This window comes from Macaca nemestrina, chromosome 8 (assembly GCF_043159975.1).
Source record: "Macaca nemestrina isolate mMacNem1 chromosome 8, mMacNem.hap1, whole genome shotgun sequence".
NCBI lineage: Eukaryota > Metazoa > Chordata > Mammalia > Primates > Cercopithecidae > Macaca > Macaca nemestrina.
In genome coordinates this window covers 137,894,102-137,910,660 of record NC_092132.1, presented here as the reverse complement: position 1 = coordinate 137,910,660, position 16,559 = coordinate 137,894,102, and the positions used below count along the sequence as shown (strand labels likewise).

Sequence of the window (16,559 nt, the reverse complement as noted above, 5' to 3'; positions counted from 1 at the left end):
AAGAAGTGATAAATGGCAAATGAAAATGCAAAACTTATCTAGGGGTTGATCTACCAGCTCTAAAATTTAACATTGAGAAGAAAACACTCATGGTACAAGAGACTGTATCAGCACCTGTGTCCTTCACAATGTCTATTTTCTCTATCATCATTATCAATTAATCCCAATTTTATGAGCACACAAGGATTAGCACCAACGAAAAATACATATGTCTGTGGCAGCTATGAGTGGCCACATGACACAGTTCTTAGAAATGAAATGAAAACAGAAATGTCCTGAGTGGAGCAATTTTTTAGGTTGCAGTGAGCCAAGATCGGGCCACTGCACTTCTGCCTGGGTGACAGCATCTCAAAAACAAAACAAAACAAAACAAGGACTCTCACCTTGGCTTCCTGCCCTTCCCCTCTTCAATATGCATGTGATGTAGACATGGTGCACCATTTTGCAACCATTAAAGTCACACTCGGGCTGGAGGTTAGGAAACTAGAAGAAGCCCTGGACTTCAGCCACTTTCTTGATCAGTCGTATTCACTTCATTTTGGACTGCCTAGCTCTTGACTTTGGTCATGTAAGAATGAACGGCTTTGTATAGTTAAGCCACTGTGGTGCTTTTTCCTTTCTCAGCCAAAAGCAATTCCAACCAACACAACATCTCTGTTCATTAGTCACAACCAGGCTGGACTTACTTCCCGTTCAGAAAATGAATAAAAAATGCAAACAAGGGTTGGAGATTGGAAATTTTTTCTTTAACATTAAAGAACCTAGCTTTAAGCCAGGTGCGGTGGCTCAAGCCTGTAATCCCAGCACTTTGGGAGGCCTAGATGGGCGGATCACGAGGTCAGGAGATCGAGACCATCCTGGCTAACACGGTGAAACCCCGTCTCTACTAAAAATACAAAAAAAAATTAGCTGGGTGAGGTGGCGGGCACCTATAGTCCCAGCTACTCTGGAGGCTGAGGCAGGAGAATGGTGTGAACCCGGGAGGCGGAGCTTGCAGTGAGCTGAGATCCCGCCACTGCACTCCAGCCTGGGCGGGCAGAGCGAGACTCCATCTCAAAAAAAAAAAAAGAAAAAGAAAAAGAACCTAGCTTCAGGAATGGACTTCTTAAAGAATACCACAGAAAATGAAATTTTAGAAATAGTCTTCCATTTACAATAAAATTCACAGCGTAGACCTGTGAAATAAGAGCTAAGGAATGAGATAACGTACTGACATGAAGAGAGATGTGGTTAGGAGGTGATAGGGTTTGGCTGTGTCCCCTCCCAAATCTCATCTTGTAGTTCCCGTAATCCCTATGTGTCATGGGAGGGACCTGGTGGGAGGTAATTGAATCATGGAGCAGTTACTTCCATGCTGTTGTTGTGACAGTGAGTGAGTTCTCATGAGATCTGATGGTTTCACAAGGGGCATTACCCCTTTTTCGCTCTGCACTCCTCCTTGCTACCACCATGTGAAGAACATGTTTGCTTCTTCTTCTGCCACGACTATAAGTTTCCTGAGGCCTCCCCAGACATGCTGAACTGTGTGAGTTAATTAAACAAACCTCTTTCCTTTAAAAATTACCCAGTCTCAGGCATGTCTTTTTAGCAGTGTGAGAATGGACAAATACAGGAGGTGAATTGAAGTAAAAAGGAAATAAATTAAAAGTAAAATGGTAAAATTAGTATCCTCACGAAATTAGAATTACTCAAAATTAGATTCACTGAAGAACAAAGGCAATGCAGCTAAAAACTGAATAGTAATATGTACATTTGAGCAGCTGCCTCCCGTACATAAGAAATGTACAGAGATTAAAATGATGACAGAAGAAAAAGTAGATATGGTTGACAGAGAATTGATATGTAACATAATATGTATTCATGGAAAGAAACAGTTTTAACAGAAATTTAATCAATCTAAGTTATAACAGGAGAATGTACTCCTACGCAAAAGAAAGGCTTGAGTGTATAGATGTGATTAACAGGAAACATTAACGACAACGGTAGCCTGAAATGATCCTGTTGAAATTCATCAATTCAAGGGTAAAGAAAAAAGTCAATGATTCGTTTCCAACTAGGCAGAAAAGTTTGCTGATAAAGAAAAAAATCTAACTAATGTCAGACTCCTCCATAGCAGTAAATACCAAGAAGCAATTGGCAACATCCACAGAGTTTGAGGTGATAAAAATTATAAACCAAGAAATCCATACATAACATATTTCTTATACATAAAAGTTAAAGGAAAATATCCGATATGCAATCAGTCAAATATACATTAATTCTATTTTGAATATGAAAAATTTAAACATCAAATTTTAACCACTTAAAGGATAAATCAAAAGAATTAAATAATAAAGGCAGATGCAACAAAACTTCCTAATTATCAAACATACACACAGAAATTCCAACACATACTTGCTCATTGTTACGTTATTTATAACAAGTAAAAACTGGAAACATCCAAATGATCAGATATGGAAAATTAACTAAATGGATTATACTACCATAAATGAGGGACTAAGATATAGCTGTTTAAAACCACATTCACAAAATAGTGAAAAATACAGAGAATCATCACAATACATTAATAAATGAAATAGCAGAGAGATTTTGTTATAATAACACATGTATTTGGATACAAAAATATTAAATAAAATACAACAAAATGGTTTACTCTGGCTTAAGATATGCTGACGTATTTTATCCCAAATTTTCTGTCTTTTCTCTATCTAAATAAAAATAATACTTTTAATCACCTCTCTTCCTTTTGGATGGATTTATAGTATATCAGCCCTAGTGCCTTCCTTGTGGCTCTCAAAGCTGCTCTCCACATGATATTAGTAATGTCACAATTAATTTCATAAATCAAATTTGCCATTTTGCCTATAAGAAGAAAATATTCAGCAATTTGTATTTTCATAACATTCCTTAAAAACTGAAACTTCAGAATGTGAGCATCTGTTTTCAATATGCAGACTATTCAGTAGTGCTTTTAGCTTTTAATGTAAAGCCATAAATATTTTGGAACTGTAAATTTGCCTCCACTCTTTATCATCTCCCTTTAGATTTCCAGTTTTGCTGAATTTTACTTAACTGATTTACATCTTTTTTATACCTAATGTAGACTCATTTTTAACAAATATATAGTATAAAAGCTAGATGTTTTTCAGTAAACATTGCACTTTTGTAGAATACACAGAACTATAGGTTTAACGGAAGAGAAAAATATCATTTTATTTTTGTTTAGATGTTTTCTGCAGTGATAAAAATTTTCATGGTGAAGCTCAGCACAGTACTAGCCTTTGGCAGTTAACTAGGGAGATGAGGCTGTCAGCTCAAAGAATTATAGGAACTTGAAAAAACATATTGTTTATGTTATTATCTGGAGGTTAGTTTATGGGCTCCTGAGTCCTTAACAATCCCAAGACACTCAGAAATTCACAGTGAGAGCCTCAAGCAGACTCAGGTATCACTCATTGTTGGTTCCACCTTTGCTACCCCATTTGCCATGGGGTTTGCCCAAGAGTTGGTGAGAATCTTTCGACTAAAGGCAAGATGAAGCATCCAGAGTTTGACATTCTAATTCCTGTTCTGCCCCTGGCTTGCCAATGATCTCTGATAAGACAGTTATCTGGTCTGTGCCTAAAGCAGCCTGCAAAGTGAGAATAATATTTGATCCCAAATCTCTAGGATGCTGTGATGGTTAACTAATACTTTACTGTAAAGCCAAGAAGAAGCATAGCTATGCTTGAAGTTCTCAGTATATTCAAATAAACTTTTTAAAATCCTAGGTATCATGACTTTCTCATACTCAATTACCCACGGTAAAAATGAGGAGGAAATAAATCAAAAAGGAAGAGAGTCCTTAATAAGCAGAACCACGTTAATATTCTAGATCAACAAATTCCTACTAAACCTTATTGTAAAAAAGTTATTTCACTTTATCCATAGGTAAGCTTGCTTTCATTTGATCAGATATAAAATTGATTTTAATTTTATAAAAATGTAACACACTAACGTTTGCATTAGTTTGTGATTTTTTTGGTATCAACTTTGTTGTTGCAGTAGCTTAATCTTGAATGCGACAATGAATTAATTAATATAGTTCGATAGCCTTACCACAGTATCCTTTTATTCTAAAGTAGCCCCCTTATCAGTGGTTATATTGATGTAACTCTTCAAACAACAATTGTTCTTGGCTGAGCACAGTGGCTCATGCCTGTAATCCCAGCACTTTGGGAGGCCAAGGCAGGCAAATCAATTGAATCCAGGAGTTCAAGACCAGCCTGGGCAACATGGTGAAATTCCATGTTCTCTACTAAGCATACAGAAATTAGCCAGTATGCTGGCGCGTGCCTGCAGTCCTACCTACTCAGGAGACTGAGATGGGAGGTCCCTTGAGCCCAGGAGATTGAGGCTGCAGTGAGCAGTGATTGTGCCACTGCACTCCAGCCTGGGCAACAGAGTGAGACTCTGTCTCAAAATGAAGAAAACTAAAAACAAAAACAAAACAAAACTGTCCTTCTAAAGAAGTCATATACTATTAAGAATATATATACCCCTATGTATTTTTTCTTTAGTTTCTTATAGAAACATAGTTCAGCTATACATTACATTACAGCAAATACCATAGCTGACAAAAAAAAATAAAGTACACAAACACAAAATCAGACTATTATATTTTCATTGACAGCTTAGCATAGAGAGGTTTTATTTCTGTATTTGAAATTGAGGATAATAAGAAGAGTTATCACATAGAATTGTAACAAACATTAAAAGAGCTAATCTTTCAAAGTTATTTATTACCACAGTGTCTACCAGATAAGTAATCAATAAATGTTATCAATTACTATTATTCTATTTCAAGAATACACAGCAGACTAGTCACACTTAAGTTCTGAGTCTCTAATAAGTAAAACTGAATGTTATTTGTATTTTCAACTATTTTAGAAAACTAATGATATATTTCTAAAATTCTTGATTTAATTTGAAAACAAAATGTTAAAAGAAAGTTATCTACAATATTTTGATTATTATTAATATTATTTTCTTTTTTTAAGAAGGAGTCTCCTTCTGTCACCCAGGCTGGAGTGCAGTGGCGTGATCTCAGCTCACTGCAACTTCCATGATTCTCCTGCCTCAGCCTCTCAAGTAGCTGAGACTACAGGCGCCCACCACCATGCCTGGCTAATGTTCATATTTTTAGGGGAGATGCGGTTTCGCCATGTTGGCCAGGCTGGTCTCAAACTCCTGACCTTGCAATCAACTCACCTCAGATTCCCAAAGTGCTGGGATTTACAGGCATGAGCCATCTTGTTCAATGGTCATTTTTGTATACAGATTCCATGACATGGGGATACAACGACCTCAAATACATTGTTCTTCTCTACAGGAAATTTACATCTGGGTTTGTCTGTCACTGTGCCCAGCATATACTGAACACTCAATACATAGTATCTATTATTATTATTACTTTAATATTTAAACGGATATCATAGACTGTCTAGTATAATTAGCTAAGTGCCAAATACATATTACAGATGGTGAGAGAGATGACCTCCAGATATTCGTTCAAGGAAGACTTTGGGCAGAATTAAATTTGAGCTCTTCTTCATTTAATAGGCAGGAAGGATTCTGTGCATTATTTTGTGCTATATTACACTATGTTACATCATATTATATTATGTATGTATATATTGTATTATATATAAACACACATGCCATAGTGACATAATCTATACAATAATCATCTCAAGACCTTCCCCCATTTTTACCACTATTTTTTAAATTCGGGAAAAATAAAAAAATTTAAGACATAATGACACACCCAATTTCTCAGCAGTGTGAAAACAAAAGCAATTAGATAATAAGTAGGTCCTCTGTACATTTCACTAGAAAAGAAAGACAAAAATCTAGGACAGAGCAGATTGTCAAGAAGGAGAGGACAACTAAACTAGCAATAGAACCTGGATACCATCTGTTACTCACTGCTATAGTTTGGATGTTTGTCCCCGCAAACCTCATGTTGATATTTGATCCCTAATGTTGGAGATGGAGCCTAACGGGAGGTGCTTGAGTGATGGGGGAGGATCCCTTCTGAATAGATTGATTCCCCCCACCTCCCCCAAACTAGACAGGGATGAGTCATTTCTTGCTCTCTTAGTTCCCTGCAGAGCTGGTTGTTAAAAATAGCCTGGCACTTCCCCTACCCATCTCTGGCTTCCTCTCTTGCCATATAATCCCTGCACAGCCTGCTTCCTTTTGCACTCTGCCTTGAGTGGAAGCAGCCTACCTTAAGGCTTTCACCAGATGCCCAACAGTCCAGCCAGCAGAACTGTGAGCCAAATAAATCTCTTTTCTTTATAAATTTCCCAGCCTCTGGTATTCCTTTATAGCAACACCAAGCAGACAAAGACACTTACACTGTGTTTTATTGTCTTGGTCTTCTGTGCTTCACTCAAGAAAATGGAAAGAGCTACTCAAACATGCTGAGAGATCACTCCCAAACCCAGCCTTCATTTCTTCCATACCTGAATATCATTTCCTTAAACCCCGAACCCGCCTTGTCCCACCTGAACACTGTTCAAGTGAAAACAAATTACAACCGTGTTCCAGGCACCACCTCATATAACTTACACCATCTCTACCATGATATTTCATTCAACAACATTTTTGAACACTTAATATTTAAAAAGTGTTGAATAAACATATAAATAAGAGACTCATGAGCATGACTTTAAGTAGGAGCTATAGAAAGAACATACATTCTCAGAGTAAGCCTCTTAAAATCTCTCATGGCAGCAGAACACAGTCCAGAAAGGACCATATATCTATAAGTAATGTCCATGTATTTTTTGACCTGTAAAGGGAATGAGTACCAAAGAAATACAGGAAATTAACTTTCACCCTGAACCACCTTTCTACTGAGGAGAAGATACTTCCAAAAATTTAACAGAGTATGAAACAAAAGATGATGTGCACAACATCCCTTAATTTCTAGAAAGCACCGAGGCTTTGTTCAGCTCTGCATCCCAAGCATGTAACAGTGTTCAGAGCTTGGAATGCTTTAGTTATTCAGTAAATATTTTTTGAATGAATGAGTAAAAAGTGTAGTTAGTAGAAGGAGGAAAGAAAAATGTTCCCTTCAGCCATTCATTTCATCAAGACTTTTTTGAATTCCTATGTTTACAGTTCAGAGTCAGACTCTTTGGGGATACACAGATTAATCAAAAAAGAATCCTACCTTTACAATGTCAAATTTAGTGGCCATAGTCGCTAAACAAAGTGAAAATTTGCAGGACCAAACAATATTGAGTTTACAAGGACAAAGGGAAGAAAAGACAAGTACACCATTGAAGACTGCCCACAGCTCTAGGTGAGCCTCTGCACCAGCTCTTCAGAAGCCTTTCTGGAGCCCCAAGAGTAAGACCTACCATGTCTCCACAAGATGAGGAAAGAATCTAATAGAACTGAATCATTCCACAGAAATTTTATGAAGAGCTGCTCACATTAATGTCGAGGCAATTGAATGAAATGGAATGTAAACTATGAAAATATTTCATAAAATAATAAAGATAAATAAATGTTTTTAAAAACCTGAAGAACCAACTCTGTATAGGACAAACATTTTCCTCTATCTAAAAATAAAAATAATCCATTTCAAGATGGCGGACTTTACACCTGTGTTTCTCTCTCTTCTTTCTGCAGTCTTGACAAAATCACAATAAGAGCCTAACAAAGCTATAATTTAAGAACAATAAAGAGAAAGGAACGGCATGATCCAACCAAGTTCCAGAAGAGTGAAAGCATTCCAAGTAGGAGTCAGAAAAAAGCAGTATCCTATAGCAATGGAGAGCACCAGCCTGCTCGTTGGAAACCTCAGAAAGATCTGGGAATCAGCTACATGATCTAACAGAGCATGACAGTAAGAAACTGAGCATGAGAGCCTGGGTTAAAAGTCTTTATAAAAGATTATTAACCCATGCTGACTTAAATTTACTGCAAGTAGAGTGCCAAGAGACAAACATTTATATCGAGGGAGAAATAAACAGCCTTTGGTAATAATAATATAACAGTAGAATGAATTATCTGCAGACAACTAGGACAGCTAAAACTAGTATTGACACTCAGGGAGGTCCTCTGCATTTCGGCATTAGTGCTGTGGAATTCAGACCAGCTCCCAGTCTGCTCTCACTAGAACAAAGCCTGGTCACCCACTAGCCCCACCCACATACCCAGAAATCTCTGTCAGGCTCTCTACTGAGTCTCCATTTGTATGGACAAAATAAATTCCACTGTTGCAAGTACTACAATTATGCTGTTATCACCAAAATCTTGTCACAATGCCTGTTTTACAAGCTTCTCAAACCTCAAAAAGCAAAGAACTTGTACCACCCACCAAATCTCTTCCTCACTCTGTTCTATTTTAGTAAATAAAAAGGCAAAACCAGCCACTCAATTACTCAAGCCGAAACCAATGAGTTTTTCCTTCCAAAAGCACTCCAAAATCTATCCCACACCAAGCCAACTTTCCTTGTTCCACCGAAACCACTGAAATTCAAACCAATGTAATTTTTAACCTAGATTCCCACAACTAACTTCCCTACCACTATCCCTGGCTTTCATTCTGATTTTCTACACTGGAGTGTCTGTTGAGAAGCCAGAGCTTTCTCATTAAAAAGTAAATTGAAACTCTTTAGGCCAGGCACAGTAGTTCAAGTCTATAATCCCAGAACTTTAGGAGGCTGAGGCAGAAGGATCATTTGAGGCCAAGAATTTGAGACCAGCCTGGGCAACAGAGTAAGACCCAGTCTGTACAAAAGTTAACAATGAAAATAAAGTAGCAAGGTGTGATGGCCATGCCTGTAATCCCAGCTACTCAGGAGGCTGGGATGTGGGCATCACTTGAGCCCAGGAGTTCAAGGCTGCAGTGAGCTATGTTAGCATCACTTTACCCCAGCCTAGGTGATAGAGTGAGTCTTTCCTGACCACCCAGACTCTCTCTATCCCATGGAAAAGCTCCCATAGTTGCAATTGCCTTTATGTTATAGCTGTGTATACTTAGTACGCTTATTTTTATTTGCATACTAACACTCATATATTATCATTCTGTTGCTCAAAGATACAAGTTCCAGGAGCACAGTTATCTCTTTCGTTTAACAGAGTGTCTGTAGTGATACAAAATGAGAGCTAAAAAGTCTTTGCTGAATAATTGTTTGAATATGTCATAAAGTGAAAAAAAAAAGTCCAATATAAACAAAAGCAAAAACAACCCTAGGGAGAAAAGAAAAAAAAGAACTACCAAACTTATTTGCTAGCAAAATAAGAACTTTTAGTTTATTGTCATTATTTACTCAGGGGATTTTGAGAATAAAATGGAACCATCAGAAAGCAAAGTTCACAGAAATTAGAAATATAATTTCAAAACTATTAATATAATTGCATTACAAGGCACCATGTAAATGTGCTATCAAAAAAATAAGAGATAGAAAATAAGAAAGAAAAGATAAAGGACACAGACAATTTCTCCAGGAGGTACGAGAGTCAATGAATGGAAATTCCCAAAAGAAAAACAGAAAAAATGGAGAGAAAGGAAGCATATTAGTGAGTTCAGGCTGCCATTAACAAAATCCCAGTTATGGGATTTATTTAAACAACAGAAATTTATTTTTTTGCATCTCTGGAGGCTTGAAACCCAACATCTGGATGCCAGTAGGTTTGGTTTCTCATGAGGCCTCTTATCCTGACTTGCAGATGGCTGCCTTCATACTCTGTCTTCACGTGGCCTTTCTCTATATGTCCACAGAGAGGGAAAACAGGCTCTGATGTCTCCCCTTATATCAGGACACCAATCCTATTAGATTAGGGCCCCACTCTTATGACCTCATTTAATCTTATTTATCTCAATCAAGGCCTTATATCTAAATATAGTTCAGAGAAGTGGTTATGGCTTCACCATATGACTTTGAAAGAGACAACACTTCAGTCCATAACAGGAAGTGAATGCATTTTAAGCATGCAAGAAATTTAACAAAAGTTAAAAAGAGACATAAATTTTAAAATTAAAAGAACTTAGTGAATGCCAGGTAGATATTTTTAAGTTCTACATCTCACAGTAAAATTTAAGAACAGGATAAGAAGAATATTTTCTCATCTTCCATAAGACATCAAGTAGGAAGTTAAAACAAGTCACCTACAAAGGAACAAGAATTATACTTAAATTTAACGTTTAATGAACATCACTGAGTATCATAATGGCAAGAAAATTCATTTTCAATCTAAAATTGTCTACCCAGTTAAAATTGTAAATTACATAGGTAAGGTAATATTTCACTTTCAGAACGCCTAAATTTTACATTTTACACACTTTCCTTAGGAAGTTGGTTGAGGATACCATCCAGCCAAGTGAGGAGTAAACCAAACAGTATCAGGAACAGAAAGATCAGGTGTAGTGAAGTCAAAGCAAAAGACAATAAAGGGGAGAACATCAACAATGGTGCAGCAGGCAGATAGAAATCAATCCATACGGGAAGAACATAAGAAAAGAAGACTTCAGAAGAGAAGTCCTAGGGTTAAAGGGGAGTGCCATAGATGAGATAGGTTAGAAGAGATTAAAAATTAGAAAAGAGATAGAGTGAACTTTTAAAGGCACAAGAATTAGAAACTCCAGGGAAAAATTAACAAAGTTTAAAACTGGCTGGGAGTGGTGGCTCATGTCTGTAATCCCAGCACTTTGGGAGACTAAGGCAGGTGAATCACTTGAGGTCAAGAGTTTGAGACCAGACTGGCCAACATGGTGAAAACCTGTCTCTACTAAAAATACAAAAATTAGCAGGGCATGGTGGCAGGCACCTGTAATCCCAGCTACTTGGTAGGCTGAGGCACGAGAATTGCTTGAACCTGGCAGGCGGAGGCTGCAGTGACCTGAGACCACACCATTGCACTTCACCCTGGGCAACAAGAGCAAAACTCTGTCTCAAACATAAAAAAATAAAATAAATACAAACTGCATGAGAGAACATGTGATTAAGGCATAATATTTAATTCTATGGAGAACAATTTTCATGAGTTCATAACATTGCAAATAAAAATAAAATTAAGATAAAATATTTTATAAATAAAGTTCAAAGGCATGCAGAATGCAGAGACTAGGAGAATAATACATGCAACATGCAGAAAAAAGAATTTATGTCCAAGGAACAAATAGAGATCTAGATGTAAATGATAAACAACTCTATAGAAAAATAGGAAGGGCATAATGGGATAATTTATGAAGAGGAAATGCCAGTAAACACTTGAAAAGTTGCTCATTCTCACTTCCAGCCCAAGAAATGCAAATCAAACTAGCTAGGAGAGATCATTTTTTATCCATAATATTAGCAAAAACAAAATTTTATAACATCTAGAACTGGCTAATAGATGTGGAAATGGGCACTCGCATGCAATGTTGATGTAAGTACAAAGTATTATGAGCTTTCAATCCAATAGTATCTACCAATAAGTAAATGCACATACCCTCTGCCCCAGTAATTCCCCTTTTAAATTCAACAGATATAAAAGCATTAGTATATAAGAATATCTGTACATTGGTATCTACTAAAGCAAAAAAAAAAAAAGTATATAGTGTACAGTAATAAAAACAAAAGACCATTACCCAAAAATCCATACTCTGCCTCAAAAAAAAGTATAATTGAATATAGCATATCCTATCTATAAAATAGACTATTAAGCAGCTATTTTTAAAAAATGAGTTAGATCAGTGGTTTGAAAGGTTATTTATTATAGATTATTAAATTGAAGAAAGCCAATTTTTAAAAGGTAAATTCAAAGAAGCAAATTGCAAAGAAACAAATGACAGAATTTAATCTGTAAAAATTAAAAATAATTTTTTGAAATCCAAAGAAGCATATGGAGTAGGATCCTAATTTTGAAAGAAAAAGAAAAACATATGTGTATGTTTACATACATCTCTATGCTATGTGTGTATTTATGTGTGCATATATATTAATATGTATTAATATGTATGTTTAATAGCACAGAGAAAAATGTGGAAATATGTATATGAAACTATCAGCAATAGTAACCTTGAGGTTGGGGGGACAAAAAAAAATTCTTTATACACCTCTGTAGTTTTTTCCAATTACAAGAGAATAATAATTATTTTATTTTTAAATTTTAATCAAATTAAATAAAAAGAAAAAATAAGCAAAATGTTTTTTAAAGACAAGGAACAAAAAGGAAGACTCAATTAAACGGAATTAAATACTACTTAAAAGATAGTGGGAAAAAGTCTCCACAATGAGTCATTTGTATTTTAGAACTGATGGGCAACGTGAAATCAATAAAATAAGATACTCACTGAAAGGATAAGACAACAGAATAAAGGGGGAAAAAACAAGATTGTGAAGTTTTTTTTTTTAAAAAAAAAAAGAGAAACTGGGGATAAAAACACTCTAACAAAAATAATAAATAAATAAAAATAGCAGAAAACAACATATGGGGCCAAATATCGAATTAGAGGACAAACGAATGCAGAGAGTAAAGACAGAGATTATTAATCACTTAGAAGAGAGTTAGTAGATAGATCAGACAAATAATAATGATCCAGCAAAAGAAAATCAATTGTTGTTCCTTCTGGGTAAATCTTGTGTTCTATTCTATAAATTGAATAGGGAACATAGTTCATTTTTATATATCACATGAAAATTTCCATGAAAAGCAAGGGGAAAAGTGGGTCCAACAATTAAATGAGCTTACACTGTTTGAGAAAATTAACATGATTATGAAAAAGAATTATCAAAACTGAGACAAGGGCCAGCCACCGTGGCTCATGCCCGTAATCCCAGCACTGTGGGAGGCCAGGAGTTTAAGGCCAGCCTGGCCAACATGACGAAACCCCGTCTCTACTAAAAAAACAAAAATTAGTTGGGCATGATGGCGCATGCCTGTAGTCCCAGCTACTCAGGAGGCTGAGGCAGGAGAATTGCTTGAACCCAGGAGGCAGAGGTTGCAGTGAGCTGAGATCGCACCAATGCACTCCAGCCTGGGCAACATAGAGAGACTCCATCTCAATAATAGTAATAGTAATCATCATCATCATCATCATCATCAAATCACTGCTTGATATTGTAGATAACTTTCTTTTAAAAAATTGTTTTCAAATTAAATCAAGAATCTTAGAAATATATCATTAGTTTTTTACTTATAAAAAGCAAGACTCCGTCTCAAAAAAAAAAAAAAAAAACCCAAAAACAAAAAACTGAGACATATCCTGTAATTTTTTCTGAAATTCACAATGGAATTAGTTCAACAGGAATTTTTAGTCCGGAAAAGCAGAAAGGAGAAAGAAAGGAGAAGGAAAGAGTGAGAAGAAAAAGGAAGAAAGAAAAGAGGTAGGGAGTAAGAGAGAGAATCAGGCATGAATATGGTGAGTACAACTGAGGAGAAATTTGATTGTAAGAAAGTGAGAGTGAGTGCTTTCCACCATCATCACCCTTCCTACTAGATCTCTTATAAAACGTGCCCTGAGGACTGGGAGTTGCCAAGCATGTAACACTTGCCTGAAATAATTGGGCAGGTGAATTATAGGCATTTGTATTTGAACTGTGAATAAAGCTTTAAACCATTGAAGAGAAAGTTACTGGGGCAAATATCAGACAATGAGTGCTTAATGGAGAAAGTATTTGAGAAGTTTAAGGAGTCTGAAACCTTCACATAGAAGCTAATACTAACCTTCTCAAAAGAAAAAAAAGTTAAAATTTTTCTTTGATATACTGTATTCTTTTCTTTCCCACCCTTCTGCTTTTTGAGACCAAAACCAGGAATCTGGTCAAAAAGTTGTAAAAGCACTTGCAACTGTCATCAAGAAGAGTATACAAAGTATCCAAGTCCAAAGAAAGACTTTCTGCTTCTGATATTTAGGATTTGAGAAGACCCTGAAAATTAAATATCCTCTCAAAACAAATAGAAACAAAGAAACATCCCTGCCAAATCCTAATTCTCTATTAAATGCCTGTATCACTTGGCTTACCTGGTTTGCTCATTCCAGTACTTATTCATATTCAGTCTCACATATTACATGATGGCATAAATAAATATAAATGTGGTACCACTTTTACCTGTGGGATATTCTTGCCAAGTTTAGCCTGGCTGGCACCCAATGCTAAGGACCAAAAAGAAAGTTAAAATCATGAGTCCAGAGCTTGTGTTAGAAGCCTCAAGAAGCAAGGAATTCTATTTGCAAGTACAATTAAGGAGTGGAGAATTCTGTCTAAACCTAGCTGGCAAATAAGCACGGATGGGGATTCAATGGAAAAAGAAGGCAAAAAAGTTTCCATAACAAACACAGAGTGTCATAAGCTGCCTTACTTCTTTTATGTAATCTGGAATGAATATAAATATATAAAAATGCAAATAAACAACTAAATACATTTTTAATGCCATCAGCAAGAGGTTGCAGATAATTGAATCAAATTGTGCCTCAGACATTGTTCTCTTGTCTGAACAATATGATTACTACAAACATATTTCAGTGAAATGAAACGAGTATTGAAGTAATATTAAAAGTCATCAGCACATATTAGAGACCCACACCTTTCTAACAAATGAGATATATTTAAAGTTGAACTTAAACCTATAAAATCAAGCAAGGAATAATGAAAAGCCATTGATCTGAATAAGCTATGATTTTCTAGATCAGATTGCAACTACTTACGTGCAATGAAAGTAATTCCAGGTCATGCTGTGATCCTATAAAAATTTGTCGTCTGTGATATTGGATTTTGCATTTGACTCTAAAAGGTCAGAAGAAGAGCAGAAAAGCTATGGTTCTAGTTTATCCATAAATCATTTTGTATTCATGGAGGTACTGCTTCATTGCAAAGAGAACTGCCTAGAAACCAGATTGAAAATGTCTATGAATTGAGTAGGTTCCAGATGGCCAGTGAGCTGCACAGTGACCACACATTTCAAAACTTTGAAAAAAAGAAAAAACATATATATGCATATATATATATATCAAAGTTACTTGAGATGAAGACACTTCTCAAAGTTCTACATTTTTACAGATTCGGAACTGCTGTCATCAACCATGAATCACTTTCTCATATTAAACTTTTAAAAAATCATTACCAGTCATCAAAGCCATATTTTAATAGAGATGAGGTGGGATCGTGTACTATTTCTTACTACCTATCTTCTAGAAATTCTACATAGGTTCAATACCCCCTGCTACAGGGACACAGTACTACTCTTTCTTTCCACAGAGCATATTAAAACACGCATACACACACACACACATACACATAACCTATAAGTTTACAGTCATTCCCATGGCCATTTCAGACTTTGTCACTAGCAATAATGGCATTTTCTTTATAATCTCAATGTCAGGATTCCTACTCTTTTATTATCACCTTGCATCTTTCTAGTTCACTTCCTATAGCACCCCAATTCACACAATCCTTAGACTTCACCAGCACTTCCAATCCATTATCATCACCACCATGATATTTTGAACACCCCCTACATTCTACGTCCCTGTTATTATTATTATTGTTTATTGAGACAAGGTCACGTGATGTTTCCCAGGATGGTCTCAAACTCCTGGGCACAAGCAATCCTTCCGCCTTGGCCTCCCAAATTGCTGGGATTACAGGCATGAGCCACTGCACCCTCTTTACTCAGGCAAAATGCCACCAGCAATTATTATCATCAAACTGTTGCATACACCTTCAATGACTTTACTCCTCTTTTTCCTTGTCTTTCCCTGGCAAAATCACATACCAGTAAAATCCAACTCTCTGCCTACTTTCTCACCTGCACTTGGGTGGATGAATCTAGATAAAGAAAAACCCACATTTAAGTTGCTTTATATTCATGACCATGAACCAAGCCTTTCATGCTTTCTGGAAATCATATTATACTTTCTCTTGTCCATTCATACTCCACTCTCTCAAGATGACTATCTCCCATCTTCTCTCCATCATCAAACCTTCAACACTTTCTCCTCATTTCATTCTCAGCAGACAATCTGGCTTCCTACTTTATTCAATCAGAAAAGAACTCTCACAATCTATGGATCCTCCAACCAGCATCTTCACCCATTCTGCCTTCCCAACTTTTCCCTGAGATTAAAGATTCCCTTTCCTTTCCAAAGAGGCTTATTGGACTTGTACACTATAACCCATCCCCTTTAACTTATATGAGGATAGCACTTAGATGATTCTTTCCTCTCTTTGCTACACCATCAATTTTTCCTCACTACTGGATTATTTCTATCAGTTTATGTTCCATTAATGCTCAATCTTTAAAAATAAATGTTGATATCATTTCTTTCACTAGATAGCACCACATTGCCTTGCTTTCCTTTGCGCCAAAGCTCCTCAGGAGACATCTTTATCCCTGGTCTCCAATTTCTCTCTTAAACCTACTGTAAAACCTCTGGCCTCAGTGTTTATTCCCATCTCTATCTGCATTTCTTTCCTTGACAATCTCATCTGTCTCATGTTTATAATTCTCAAGTACCTGCAGATAACTCCCAAATGTATAATTTATATCTCCAGTCTGGACATCTCTCCCAA

The 16,559-nt window shown here is 36.2% G+C and overlaps 1 protein-coding gene across 16 annotated transcripts in view; it reads right to left on the bottom strand.

The window, feature by feature from the left end:
• Positions 1-16,559, bottom strand: part of LOC105463752 (macrophage scavenger receptor 1) — a 764,939-nt gene that overhangs the window by 699,922 nt on the left and 48,458 nt on the right. For 2 of the 16 annotated variants that reach the window (XM_071068605.1, XM_071068606.1), the window contains exon 1: positions 14,693-14,877. The exons of the other annotated variants lie outside the window; for them this stretch is intronic. The gene's annotated coding sequence lies outside the window, so the exon portion shown is untranslated. Of the gene's footprint in view, positions 1-14,692; positions 14,878-16,559 lie in introns of those variants that run through there. 16 annotated transcript variants of the gene reach the window in all.